This window comes from Temnothorax nylanderi, unplaced genomic scaffold (genome assembly GCF_030848795.1).
Source record: "Temnothorax nylanderi isolate EJ_2023f unplaced genomic scaffold, tnyl_v1.0 TNYL_tig0381_pilon, whole genome shotgun sequence".
Lineage (NCBI taxonomy): Eukaryota > Metazoa > Arthropoda > Insecta > Hymenoptera > Formicidae > Temnothorax > Temnothorax nylanderi.
The window spans coordinates 19,036-32,993 of NW_027249443.1; the positions used below are offsets into that span (position 1 = coordinate 19,036).

General features: G+C 34.1%; 1 long non-coding RNA gene across 1 annotated transcript; it reads right to left on the minus strand.

The window, feature by feature from the left end:
* Positions 1–9,687: 9,687 nt before the first annotated feature.
* Positions 9,688–13,686, minus strand: LOC139782013 (uncharacterized). Its single transcript, XR_011720760.1, has 3 exons — positions 11,373–13,686; positions 11,183–11,296; positions 9,688–10,809 (listed from the first exon to the last, which is right to left on the minus strand). It is a non-coding gene; the product is annotated as an uncharacterized lncRNA (long non-coding RNA).
* Between the last annotated feature and the right edge of the window lie 272 nt (positions 13,687–13,958).

Here is a 13,958-nt window from a genome sequence, read left to right on the forward strand (position 1 = left end):
CGGTGGAAGAAAAGAGATAGCGACTGGTAGAGGTCAAGCTGTCTTTTTCTATCCAGTGCGTACAGACAAAGAGGGAACGAGGTAGAGGTCAACTCTACCGGACACTTTTTGAAGGCTTTCATATAGGGATTGCGTAGTCCATACTATATGTCGATGGGTTAACCGTTAGACCTTTGGTCTCACCAATTCTGGACGATTTTTAAGGCATCGTTCATTCGATCTCTTAGAATGTTTAGGGAGGATCCCATGACTGCTATAGTCATACACCATCCGCATAGCCACAGGTCAGGAAACCCCGTCTTTGCAGCTCCAAAAATTACATAATATATAACAAAATTATTTTCTAAAAATGCATTTTTGAGAAATTATTTATATACAGAGTGTCTGATAATAAGTGTAACACTCGCAGAAGGTAAGTAGAGCGGATTAAACTGAATAGAAAAGTTCTATACCGTTTTGCGATTATGACAAAAAATAATAAGTTATTAATTAGATCATTATTAATATTATTATTAAAGATCTGCGATACAGCGTGCGTTCACGCGATTCGCCGAGAAGAGACGGCCTAGCGTTTATGTTGTTACACGCGTGGTGTGTTGTATAAATAACAACGACTCTACATAAGCGACATTCATAGTTATTGTTATTTATAAAGCGTTTCTCCTAATGCTTTGCCTCGCGTGTATTAACCATCACCGTTGGGCTGTCTCTCCTCACTGAATTGCGCAAACGCACTGATTCGCAGATCTTTACCCACACAGCAAAATATATCTGAGATATAGCCAGATATCTTTATGCCTTTTAAGTCAAATCTGAGATATCTTATTTTCAGATATTCACAGAATATCTGCAAGACATCATTATTTAATATCACATTATATCTTTGAAAAAGACATCTCTGCAACATTTGCATTCGAATATATGGCCGATTCATAGTTAGCTCTTATATTTTATAAAGATTAACTCAAGTTTATTCGTAGCCAATAAAACAATCTGAGAGGACTTGGACGCCGTACTGATTCGTCCCGACGAAAGCCACACGCCGCGAGGAAACTTAGAAAATTTTCACTCGGACAGCGCCGGAGGTAACGACCGCGACGCGAAAGCAACATGCTGCGAAGGAACTTAGAAAATTTTTGTTCGGGCGAGCGCTAGTAACATACGCTGCCGCGATGCGGCTACATGCGCCAGTACCTTCTCGTAAGCAAAAATCCTTACGCACTAGGATAAAAGGCGAGTCTGTGAGATACTTCCGTTGCCAACCTGTACGATAAGGGTGGGGGCGTACGATAATTTAAAGTCTGGTACGATGTACGATCTTGCCTGTACGATAACTACCAATTACTTTCTATCTATATCTAACTCTTAAAATTAGAAAAAGATGAAATGTAAATTAAACCGAGATTAAAGTTAATCTGCGTTGATAGAAATGGACATAAAACGTGAAACCGGTAGATGGATACGTCACGTATTTAGTTACTGATCGAGGTTGAATTTTGGAACGCAGCCCTTGGGGGCCTATTACGTATCTTTTCACGAGGTGAAAATGGGAAAAGTGAGAGAATTCACTAGAGTATCTACGATTTCATTGGTCGAAATCTAGTAAATCTGTTCACTTTTCGCATCTTCACCTCGTGAAAAGATACGTAATAGGCCCCCTGATTGATGCCAGCCAATCACAGCCATCAGAGGGCGTTGTCACGTGACTTGTTGGTGCCTGTTGGCGGCGTTGGTGCCTGTCTTGAGACTCTTTAGGTTATCAGTGTTATCACATTCTCGTTCGACGTTCACCATTGCTCGCGTTCTCAATTTACGAAAAAGGCTAATTCGTTTTTTATTTAATTGTTTAAAATGGAATCAGATTCAGATATTGATTCTCCAAGCAAACCAAAAAGGTTTTGTGGCACACCTGAAAAAAAGAAAAAAATACGTGGTGATTCTAATAAAATAGTGTCTCATAGAAAACAAGTATTTAGAAATGAGTGGAAAAACAACCCAAGGTATAAAAATTGGCTCAGGGCAGTTAACGAAGACAAATGCAAAGCAAAATGTATACTGTGTAATAAGAGTTTTTTGGCTGAATTGAGTGTTGTCAAACGACATAATGAAAGTAAAGGACATATTGAAAACATTAATTTAATTGGTTACAAACAGCCAAAAATGTTAGATTTTAGCAAGGTTAACATCAAACCGACACTTGAAAAAGAAATAAAAAGAGCTGAAATCAACCTTGTGGGCTATCTTGTGTCCCATAATCATTCATTTAATTCTGCTGATGATCTCGCTGTAACATGTAAAAAGAGTTTTCAAGATTCAGAAATTGCAAAGAAGATCTCTCTAGGAAGGACCAAAAGCAACAGCTATTACTAAGAATGTGATCAGCACTTGTCATGAAAATGAGATTGTCAACTTCCTCAAGAACCAAAAATTCAGTTTAATTATCGACGAGTCCACAGATATTGAGAATATTAAATCACTATGCGTTTGTGTTCGCTTTGTGGATCCTGTCAAGCCTGGAATTAACATTATATTTTGGGATTTGTTAGAAGTAAGAATAATACTTATTTTACTTAAGCTGCTTTTGCTGTTTTACTTTACATATTATTTGAATTTAAATGATTAGAAAGTAATAACTTTAAGTAGGCACATCACCTTATAAACTAGTGTTAATAGCTAAAATATATGAAATAAATAATAGTATATATTTCTAAAATATTTAAAGTAGTAAAATACAATCAACTTTTTTATGTATGTATATAAAAATATGCCTAAATGTATATATATTTTCATATTTGTGCTCTCTTTTTAAATTCAGATTTATTCACCTCAAGATGCTGATGCAGCTGCCGAAGGAGCAACAGCAGACAGGTTATTTACGAGAATTAAAAATTTGTTTGAGAAGTTTGCAGTGCCCATGGAGAACTTGATAGGATTTGCCAGCGACGGTTGTAACGTAATGTTTGGAAAAAATAACTCGGTTGCTCAAAAGTTACAAGAAGCGTGTCCAAATATTATCACAGTAAAATGTATTTGCCATTCGATACATATTTGTGCATCGGAAGCCTGCAAAAAACTTCCTCGAAGATGTGAGGATTTAGCCCGAGATATTTACTCATTTTTTAAAAACAGTTCAAAGAGACAGGCACAGCTTGCAGAATTTCAAGTTTTTTGCAATGTAGAGATTCATAAAATTTTGAAACCGTCACAGACACGATGGTTGTCAGTTTTAGAAGTTGTAAAAAGAATATTAGAACAGTGGGAACCGCTTAAACTTTTTTTTCAGTCCAGACTTTTCGAAGAACGACTTATGTCTGTTGAAAACATAGGGTGAACCAGCCAGTGAATGAACAAATAAGCGGCGTCTCCTATTCATTAGAGACGTGAAATAAAATTATTATCCGTATCACTTTCAGCATCGATGTAGTTGATTCAATATATCATACTAATTATTAAAAAAAATAGTAAAGGTGCTTTCAGAATAAAACATTTAGAAAATAAATGGAAAAGTGACAAAAGGACCGATATACCAGTGAATGAACAGAATTGCCAGTAAATGAACGGCTGCTTACCAGTGAATGAACATGTATTCCATGTAGATATATACCTACTAATGTATATAGATGTCTTAATAATTAAAGTTAAATATTATATTTTAACAATCACAGAATGTTATTTTTGCACTGGAATAATACTATAAAGCATATAAACCTATGTATTATAAAGCTAATCTAACCTAACCTAACATAAAGCTTTTTTGGTTTCTTTACTCTTGAGAATAGTTTTAGGTATATCGAATCGGGGATTGAAGTAACTTTACTTCTTTTTAGTCTCAGAATTATCTAATTCCTTTTTCTTCGACGTAGAGTTCCTAGTTGCTCTTTTTTTATTTTTTTGAATAATTTGATCAACATTTATAGCAGGATCTTCTGTGGTTATTGAATTATGCAAAAAAATAGATTTTTAGGCAAAGACAAACGATATGAAAGAGATACTTATACACACTCTATTATATTATATTTATTATACATTATTTCTTATACATTATCTCCACTTACGTAGCTAGGGACGTTTTTTTAATTGCACGTTGTCGTGTCTTTGGTTTTGAAGTCTGCTCTCTTTCAATTTTCGCTTTTTTTTTCATTTCTGCCTTCTCTTCTTAAAAATGTCAAGTCAATTTATTTATTACTATCTAGATACTACCTAATTACCAAAATAGAGCCCACATGTTCATTCACTGGGAAAAGGTTAGAAAATCACACCAGTGAATAGACATCATTATATTTAGCGTATTTTTACGAATTTACAGAAAAATGTTTGACAAAATAAAATATTGACTCTTTCTTTACTTATATGATGCAATATTTACCTTCGAAAATCAATTATAACGCTTATTCAAACGTAAAATCGCAACCTCTCCAAAACTAACCTCTTATTAGCTTGCACGTCATATATAAGCATGAAAATATTTCTCCTTAAGTCGACACTTTGTTTATAACCGTGACATTGATCTCAACGCCTACTGTGAATTTTTCTCTTAATTTTTATCACAAAATCATTTATCTTCGATCCATAATTTTTTTCATATTTAAAATATAAGTGATTTTGTTCATTCACTGGACCCCGTTCATTCACTGGCTGGTTCACCCTACACGTTGCTATGAATGATATTTTTGTGAAAATGACTTTTTATTTCTTAGAGTGGGCTCTTCCCAAATTTGTGCATTTAAATCAATATTTTCAAGGAGATGAAGTTTTGATTACAAGTATTCATGAAAAAATGTGTGCCACTTTTAAAGATTTATTATGTTGCTACATGGAGCCTGAGTATGTTAATAAAAAGAACATTCAGGAAATTAATCCTGAAGATACCAGCAAATTTATAAAAATTGAAAATATTTACTTAGGTGTAAAAATTCTGCAAGCTTTAAACAGCGATCAATTAAAAACCTGTAGTGTCGAAAAGATTAAATATTACAAAGAATCATTTTAATCACAAAAAATTAAAGAGGTAACATTATAAAATAAAAATATTTAATTAAAATAAAATAAATAAATTTTTCTTGTAAAAAACTTGGCGCTGCTTTTTTAAAGTCAATCCAGACAAATTTGCATAGCGCATAAACATAAGCGTAAGAAATTGATTGGTTCATATATATGTGCAAAAGGAAATAGACCAATCCATCTCTTTATGCATATGCTTATGCACCTATGCAAATTTGTCTGGATTGACTTTAAAAAAGCAGCGCCAAGTTTTTTACAAGAAAACTTTATTTATTTTATTTTAATTAAATATTTTTATTTTATAATGTTACCTCTTTAATTTTTTGTGATTAAAATGATTCTTTGTAATATTATAATTTTATCAAGAAGAATTAAAACTACTACCACTTGGGTTGATAGAAAGACCCTTATTAGGAATTCAAGGATACATACCACTTGGGTTAAGTTAGGTAACACAATTTTGTTTTATTTTTTAAGAGTAGTTGCACTACAATTATTTTTCAAAGCAATATATATATTCTCTTTGTAGTTGGCGTAATTTAAAGATTTCATATATTTTTTTGAAATAACATATCACTTAGGTTGAGTTAGGTAACGCAATTTTGTGATATAATTTTGTTAAGGAGAAATAAGGCTACTACCACTTAGGTTGGTACGTATCACTTGGATTGAGTTTGGTAACGCAATTTTGTGATATAATAATAATTTTGTTAAGGTATATATGTACATATATACCTATATATATTCTCTCTTTGTAATTGGCGCAGTATTAAAAGATTTCACATATTTTTTTTAAATAGATACCACTTGTTATTTAAGTTTTTTGAGGTAGATATCACTTGGATTGAATAAAGTAACAATTTTGTAATATAATAATTTTGTTAAGAAAAATTAAAGTTACTACCACCTAGGTTAGAATAGATTTTATTTATTTTTTAATTTAAAATTAATGATACTACCAGTTGGTTTTTTTCGAGGTAACAACCACGCGTGTACTTGGCGCCTTTTTTTTACCTTTTTTGAAAAAGGTAATTTTGTACTGATATCATGCATTTTGTAGTGTTACGCATCCTCTTCTAACTAGTCTTATAAAGAGTATATCTTACAAACAGTATGTACATATTGTAAAGCTAAAGGTGTTACAGATTATTATTTCTAAGAAAATAGATTTTTTTAAATAACATGTAGACATGATACAAATAAAACAAATTTATTCTTTATGTTTTTTTGTACTTTTAAATACTCTGCATTTAAAAATAATTTACATTATTTTCATCCATTTGTATCATGTTTATTTGTTATTTTAAAAAATTTGGCAATTATACCGTTCAATAAAGCAAAGTTTCAGCTTTAAGAATCTGTTTTTTGAATTGCAATACGATGATTTTTAAGGAAGTTATAAGCAATCAAAGTCAAAATGCTCATTTCTTATTCAATCCACGATAAAAACTTTCAAAAGTAGAGATTTCAAGCTTTAAAATCCCTTTTTTTTTAATTTAAATTTTGTTCATTTTTAACAAAGTTACAGCTGCTTGAATTTTGCCTATTTTTAAAGATAAATTTAGTGTTCTTTTAAAATACCTGACACATTGAAGATAATGAAAGTGCTTCTAGCATGCTCGGATTTTAGATTTCGAATATGCAACAAAATCAATATGTAAGTATTTCTTCAGAAAAATGCATCAACATTGGTTAGCGCTTAAGGAGGCTCTTACCCGGCTGCTCTAATCAATGTAGCAACCGAAAAATTATCATTAATAATTGGTTATAAAATTATCGGAAAATTAAATAAAAAAATAAATAATGATTTTTACATAGTGTAAGTTATATGTTCTATTAGTGTAAATATTAAAATTTATACAATAAGTCAGTTGACTACGTCAGTGCTAAAGAGCAGAATAATAACATGCGCGTGTTACAACGTCGTCTGCAGCAGTCTGTAGCTAAGTGAGGTGTAGCCGTGTAGCATTGTAGCGATTGATGCGATGAAGAGATGGAGCCAAAAGAAAGATATAACGTGAGAATGCTGAGAGGGAAAATGAAAGGAAAATTCTCGAAAATAAAGGTTGTCAATGCGCGAGAGAATAATTATGCCGCTACCATACAGCGCAGAGAAAAGACATGTGCAAGTGAGGTTAGAAAGAATAATTAACATTGTTTACTTTTTGATTTTCAAGGTTTGATTGGCAAATAATTGAAACTTATTGTTTATATAGATGTTTAAAAAACGCATTTTACTTATTTACGTATAATACAACATTTGAAACTTCGCGCGATTTTGACACTCGGAACCCTGGTAAAAATTACCGTTAGAAACAGTTAGAAACAGATAGAATTTCTGATGGTATGTAACGGAATCCTATCCGCTGTAACTGCAAGCTTGTCTAGCTCTATCCGTTTCTGTAAGCAGCACTATTGTATCTGCAAATACAGACAGAAAATGTAACGACGTATAACTGTATCTAATGGAAATCTATCGGCATACAGCATCTATAAGCTTTTGCAATAGAAAAACTTGTCTGTTTCTGTCCGCATTCTGTACGCATCAGATGCTGACGGTATCTATCCGTAATTGCGGATACCGCATCCATCTGCATCTGTACGCAATGTCGACTTATAGGAATTTGTCTGCAACTACGGATGCGAATCCTGTCTGTTTTTGTCCGCATTCTGTACGCATCAGATGCTGACGGTATCTATCCGTAATTGCGGATACCGCATCCATCTGCATCTGTACGCAATGTCGACCTACAGGAATTTATCTGCAACTACGGATACGAATCCTGTCTGTTTCTATCCGCAGTCTGTACGCATCAGATGCTGACGGTATCTATCCGTAATTGCGGATACCGCATCCATCTGCATCTGTACGCAATGTCGACCTATAGGAATTTGTCTGCAACTACGGATACGAATCCTGTATGTTTCTGTCCGCATTCTGTACGCATCAAATGCTGACGGTATCTATCCGTAATTGCGGATACCGCATCCATCTGCATCTTCGCGACGACGCCGCTAGGCGGCGCATGATGGAAAGCGTTTCTCACATTTAAAATACAACCAGCCATAATATATAAGCAGGCGTTCTGTCAGGCGACAACCAGAAAAATTACAGTGTCGTAACTAAAGGAATCCCTTCTCCTGGCGTTTAAAGGTAGAATCTACCTGATAACTACAAACCTCCCACAATGTACATGTATTTGCAGTAATAAGAAATGAATAAAATGCATTTGCAGTTAGAAACGGATAGAGCGGGCAAATCATAATTGCATGCAAATGCAGATAGATATCCTGCCTGGTTTTGCAATCAGATGCGGATAGACATTCAAAATTGGCTACGTATAAAAACGAATAGGATTCATAATTCGTCTGCGCATAGGTTCAGATAGAAGTTCCGTTCCGTTAGGAATCAGTTAGATGCAGTTAGCCTTCCTCACCGTATTTGCGTACACAGTCTTATAGAATCTGCAACACTTTTCATCTGCTTCTATCCGTAATTGCAGGGAAAGAAACGCATAGTAAAACAGTCAGAAACGGATAGAATGCACGTTCTATCCGTTTCTAACGGTAATTTTTACCAGGGAAGATCATTCGCCTAACCTGTCGTACGTCATATTAAAACTACAATATCTTTTATAACTCATCGTCAACACCAAGTTTTCTTCTTATCATTAGAAAGATTATTATTTTAACTACAATTCCTTAGTTTTTTGTTTACCTGGCTCGCAAACTTGCCAAGAAAATACATCACTTCCGGTAAAAATTTTAGTGTTTACCATATGCCCTGTGTTAAAAATGCGAATTTCAATACTGATATTTTTAAAATTTTTATCGTCAACCTATGCTAAAGTTTTAGGCATCGGTTCGTTGTGGTTCACTTTACAACATAATTTAATTTCATAAAGATCTGTCGTTTTATGATCGAGGTAAGAGCCTCCTTAAGGGGATCCTATAGTGGAGGCCGAACTTCCTCGACGTCGGTAATGTCAACATTTCTAATCCTGTTTTCTATGTTATATATCTATATCTGTCCTTGTCTAACGAGAGGCATCTGTCCTTGTTTCGATTGCTGCGCCATCTCTCGCTACACACCATACTGCTCATTCTGTCAACCTGCATGTGCCTTTGCAATAAAGCTGCCTTAGGAAAAATCTTTTTTTCTAGGCATTCAATCTTAGTTTTATTTACACGAAATTGTTCGTAAATGTTGTCGCTACTTCCCTTGTGTATTATTTTGTATATATATATATAAACTGCAGTATTTTTGTTTAAGCAAATATTGTTGTTAGGTGACAGCTGTATGTGCCCAAATTTTCGTTTCTGATATGAAATCGTGTATCGGGAAATAGATTCTTGTGCGTACTTCAATTCTAGACCAAAAACTTGCAATTCTGTAAAGCCAATTCAAAGAATACTTCGAAACTGCAAATGTCGGTAACTACTGCCACTATAGGATCCCCTTAAACGTTAAATTTTCTTTTCCTGCGTTAAAAACTAAAGCTACGATTTATTTAAACATTATTGGTGCAATAACTAGGTAAAACATCAATTTAAACATACATGTGTAGTTTAGACAGGATATAAATCCAGGTCAGAATTACAAATTTCTTGAATGTACCAGCATTTAATTATACAGTAAATAATATATTTATTTACAGTTACAATAGATTATAAATATATACTCCCGAGGAGCAAACTTTTTATTGTATTTACATTTCATGATACGTTCCATGTACGATTTGCCACGGCCACGGAATTAAATCGTACATTTTATATGGATATAACAGTCTCAAGAAATAATTGTTAAAAGTATTTAGTCTCGAAGAAAAGGCACGCCACGCTTACTTATTAAATATCCTCTAACTAATTGGATTATAGGTAGAAATATATATATTATCGTTCTCTTTTTTTTTAAGAGCCCAGTCTAGTCAAAACAATCGCCTTTGTAAAAAAAAAAAGAAAAAATAGCTAAATAAGAATATGAAAATGGATTTTAACTATTTACGAGATATATCAGGAGATAACTCGATATACGAATGTTTATACTAATCAACGATAGAAATTTGTTAACCGAAGTCTGAAACGATAAATTGTCTAGATTGCGGCCTTATTGATAAAAAAAACGAATGTATAGATTAAGCTATAATAAAGCGTTTTTCCATGCTCAATCTCGTCTTTTTATGCCATGTAAAGCGAATAGCGCATAACTTTCAATCATAAATAATCGATTGTTACACATAAAATGCTCGTTTTCCGTAAATTTCGTAAATCGATTAGTGTCGCTTTGAAATCACGAATATTATTATGAACTAACATAATATCGATGCATAAAACATGACAAAATGTACATTATATGCCACACATGGGTGATACATATCCCAACTCTTAATTCGTCACATACGAGAAATATTGTCTTTTATTAACGCGTTTCACTTCAAACATACTTGCTACGTTTATATTTGCGTTTCAATTCGATATTAAATTGCACAATATCTGTTGCAAAACTGGACTGTATCTAGGCAAATATGAACAAAAACACTATTGCTATTTAATCTCACAATCAGCTATAATTTTCGTTCAATCTTGATATAGACACTATCAATTTGATATTACGCACGTTAGCGTGATTCAATCGTAGTCTTGCATCGATTTTAACACTATTATAATGTTTAGTATAACATTATCGCTGCGGCTGTTTTCTCTTCAAGTGCAGGTATTGGTTCCAGACGATCATCCTTTTCTCTGCCTGAGCCCCAGCCGACTAATGCTATACTAATGAGATGTACAACACCGGCGCTAACCACAAGCCTAAATGGAAAAATATTCAGACGATAAGAATAAACTACTTATTCTAAATTTCAGAATATTGAATATAATTCAGTAATTAACTCAAGAATAATACAAATGAGAAACATGCTATGTAAAAGATAAATTTTAATTTTTAAAAGAAATTTCTTTCTAATTGCACAAAAATACAAATATTTGCGACAGTTATAATTAAACATTAATTCAGTTAGCTAATTCAAATAGCACATTTACTTATCTATACAAGTTGTTTTCTTTAATCAACGACTTATAATTACGATACAAAAATAAGAACATCGAAAAGTCTTATGAGTCTCAATAAATGCTTAATTTCAAATGGCAATTTTATCATATAAATATAAAGAGTATATCGTACCAAAATAATTACTGAAAATAGTAACGTCCTTCTTTCTCGTGGCATTTCTCTGAGAATTTTATCAACCTCTACCTCGAAATCCATGTTCAAGATGCGGTCTGGCTCGTCCATCACCTTGCGAATAAAACGAGAGAGAGATTAGAATCAATGTAATGATTGTCAAAATAAATCCATATGCTTATATAATTACCAGAAACTTTAACTGTCGTAAATTGAAGCTTTTTGTATTCTCCAAGTGGTCGACTAATCTACCAGGTGTAGCGATGATAATATGAGGTTTCTTTTCGAGTATTATTCCTTATGCATGCATGTCCATCCCACCTACTAGCACTATAGATTTCACACCCATACTGGAACCTAAAATAATTGTAATATGATATTATAAAATTTGAAGATTATATTTATCACATGGAATGATACATTGTTCTTTGTAGAAACGATTAACTCGTCTCAAATTTGGTTTCAACATTTATCCCATGTTATAGGTCTGTTTCTTATTGTTACACTAATATACACTCACATTAAAAATAATATATATTTAAAATTTGGGAAAAGTGAGGAAGAAAGTGTCAGCCCGATAAAAAAAACAGGCCTTATAATTCGGTTTACAAGCTGATTAAAAAGTCAAAATGGTTTTGAGTAAAAGAACATGAGGGTAGGCTTTAGAAGAATATGAGATCGTAACTCGTTTCGGGAACAATAAACATACATATTGTGTAATTTATTTTTATATTACATCAATAATCTTTCACGCAAATTTTTACAGACAGCATTACTAGCAACGTGCACAACTTCATTTGAGGTTATAATTGGGTACAACATTCATCGCACGATACTTTTATAATTGCAAATCGGAAACGTACCTCGAGTCCTCCTCCAGCTCTTCTGCGATCAACGAAGTCGGGATCGAACGTGTCAGTCGTCACTTTCTGCCAAGCGTAGAGAACCTTCTTTTCCGGCAGCGGTGGTAATACGATGTAGGGATACGAAATCTCCAGATAAGCACGAAACAATTCAATTTTCAGTATATCGCCGGCACGATTACGGTGTTACTGCCGTTTCGCGTACGCGCGTTGTCGCACCTTACCTCGCGACAGTGTTGCGGCTCGTGCAAACGTTAACGCGCGGCCGCAATCGCGCGGCAGAAATGCCTCGTGTGAACAGGCTCCTTGACTCCTTGATCTCAGTATCAGAAACTGGCGATACTAGCACCGCCCTGGTGTCGAAAAAGTGAAAAGGACGCGACTCCAGCCAATGAAATGATGGCATGGCATGATGAGAGCGGTCGACGTATCTTACAAAGTATCTTAATTAAAATTTTCACATTTGGACTTTGCGTCGCAATATATCTCCGCTCGTAGGGCACGTAGCGGAATATTATAAGAGAAACCCCCCCCCCCTAATTCGACCCCAAGCTATCGATCAAGCCTACTTAGAACTTGATCCGTTTACTCGTTATCGAGATCTCAACATCTCGGGTACTCGCAACTCGTGCGTTCGCGTAAAAGAGTCACGGTGCGTCTTGCTCCGCGCGTACTTGGCGCGAGACACTACCGTGTCTCTTGATAGCTTTTAAAACAAATTGCCGCAATTTTATGATCACTGGCTGTAAAGAAATTTTGAAAAGATATGATTTTTCCAATCCAATTTTACCAAAATTGATGTGGCTAAATCCAAAGGAGGCTTTATCATCAAATGTTTCAAGATCACCAACTCTGCAACCATTAATGTGCTTACTTCCTACAATAATAAAAGATGAACAATTTCAAATTATTGATAATCAATGGCGAAAAATGCCTCTCACAAAATTCCCGGATAATTTTAAAGAATTGCCTCCCGACAAGTTTTGGCTGTCTATAAAAGAATCTAAAGACCACTGTGGCTGCAACGAATTTGACGAGCTTTGTGATTTTGCTCTTAACGCTCTGCTATTGCCTCATTCAAGCGCGGCTTGTGAACGCGTTTTTTTCGAAAATGAATGCCATTAAAACTAAAAGTAGAAATAGATTGTTACTGTCAACAACAAAATCTTTAATTCTGGCTTCACAGTGTGTGAGTAGAGTGGGTGGTTGCGAAAAATTTGATGCTACCGAAGAAATGTTACAATGTATGAGAAAAAGTACTATGTATCCTGACAAGGCAGTATCGAAACCAAGTACATCCGCGAAGCCAACTATAATAAATCAATTATATAATGAAGGTTTGTATGAAGACATTATTTTTGAAGTAGATTTTTAAGATAACAAGTTCCTTAAATAATTTATCTATTTTTTGTTCTTTTTTTGTTATAGATAGGATAAGTTAAGGCTCCTGGTCCCTGAACCGAGAACTCCGCTTTGACGGTGGCGACGTACCGTCGCGGTAGAAATAAGAACTCTCTCCAATGGAGAATAAGCAAGAAATGTTGAGAATTGACACGTTGAGAATTCTTGCGTAGTATTTCCAAATAAAAAGATATTTGCTTAAAATAACACTACAGATCACTTCAGCACACTTCGAAAATACTCCGAGTTAAAGTTAAGACTACCCCTTTCCCTTGACAGTTAATAAACAGCAGTAAAATGAATGTAATACGAAATCTAGTCATGCGCCTGCGCACAAGCCTGCATCGTATCACTTTCGTTTTACGGCTGTTTATTAACTGTCAAGGGAAAGGGGTAGACTTAACCTCAACTTGGAGTATTTTCGAAGTGTGCTGAAATGATCTGTAGTGTTATTTTAAGCAAATATCTTTTTATTTGAAAATACTACGGAAAAATTTACAACGTGTCATTTC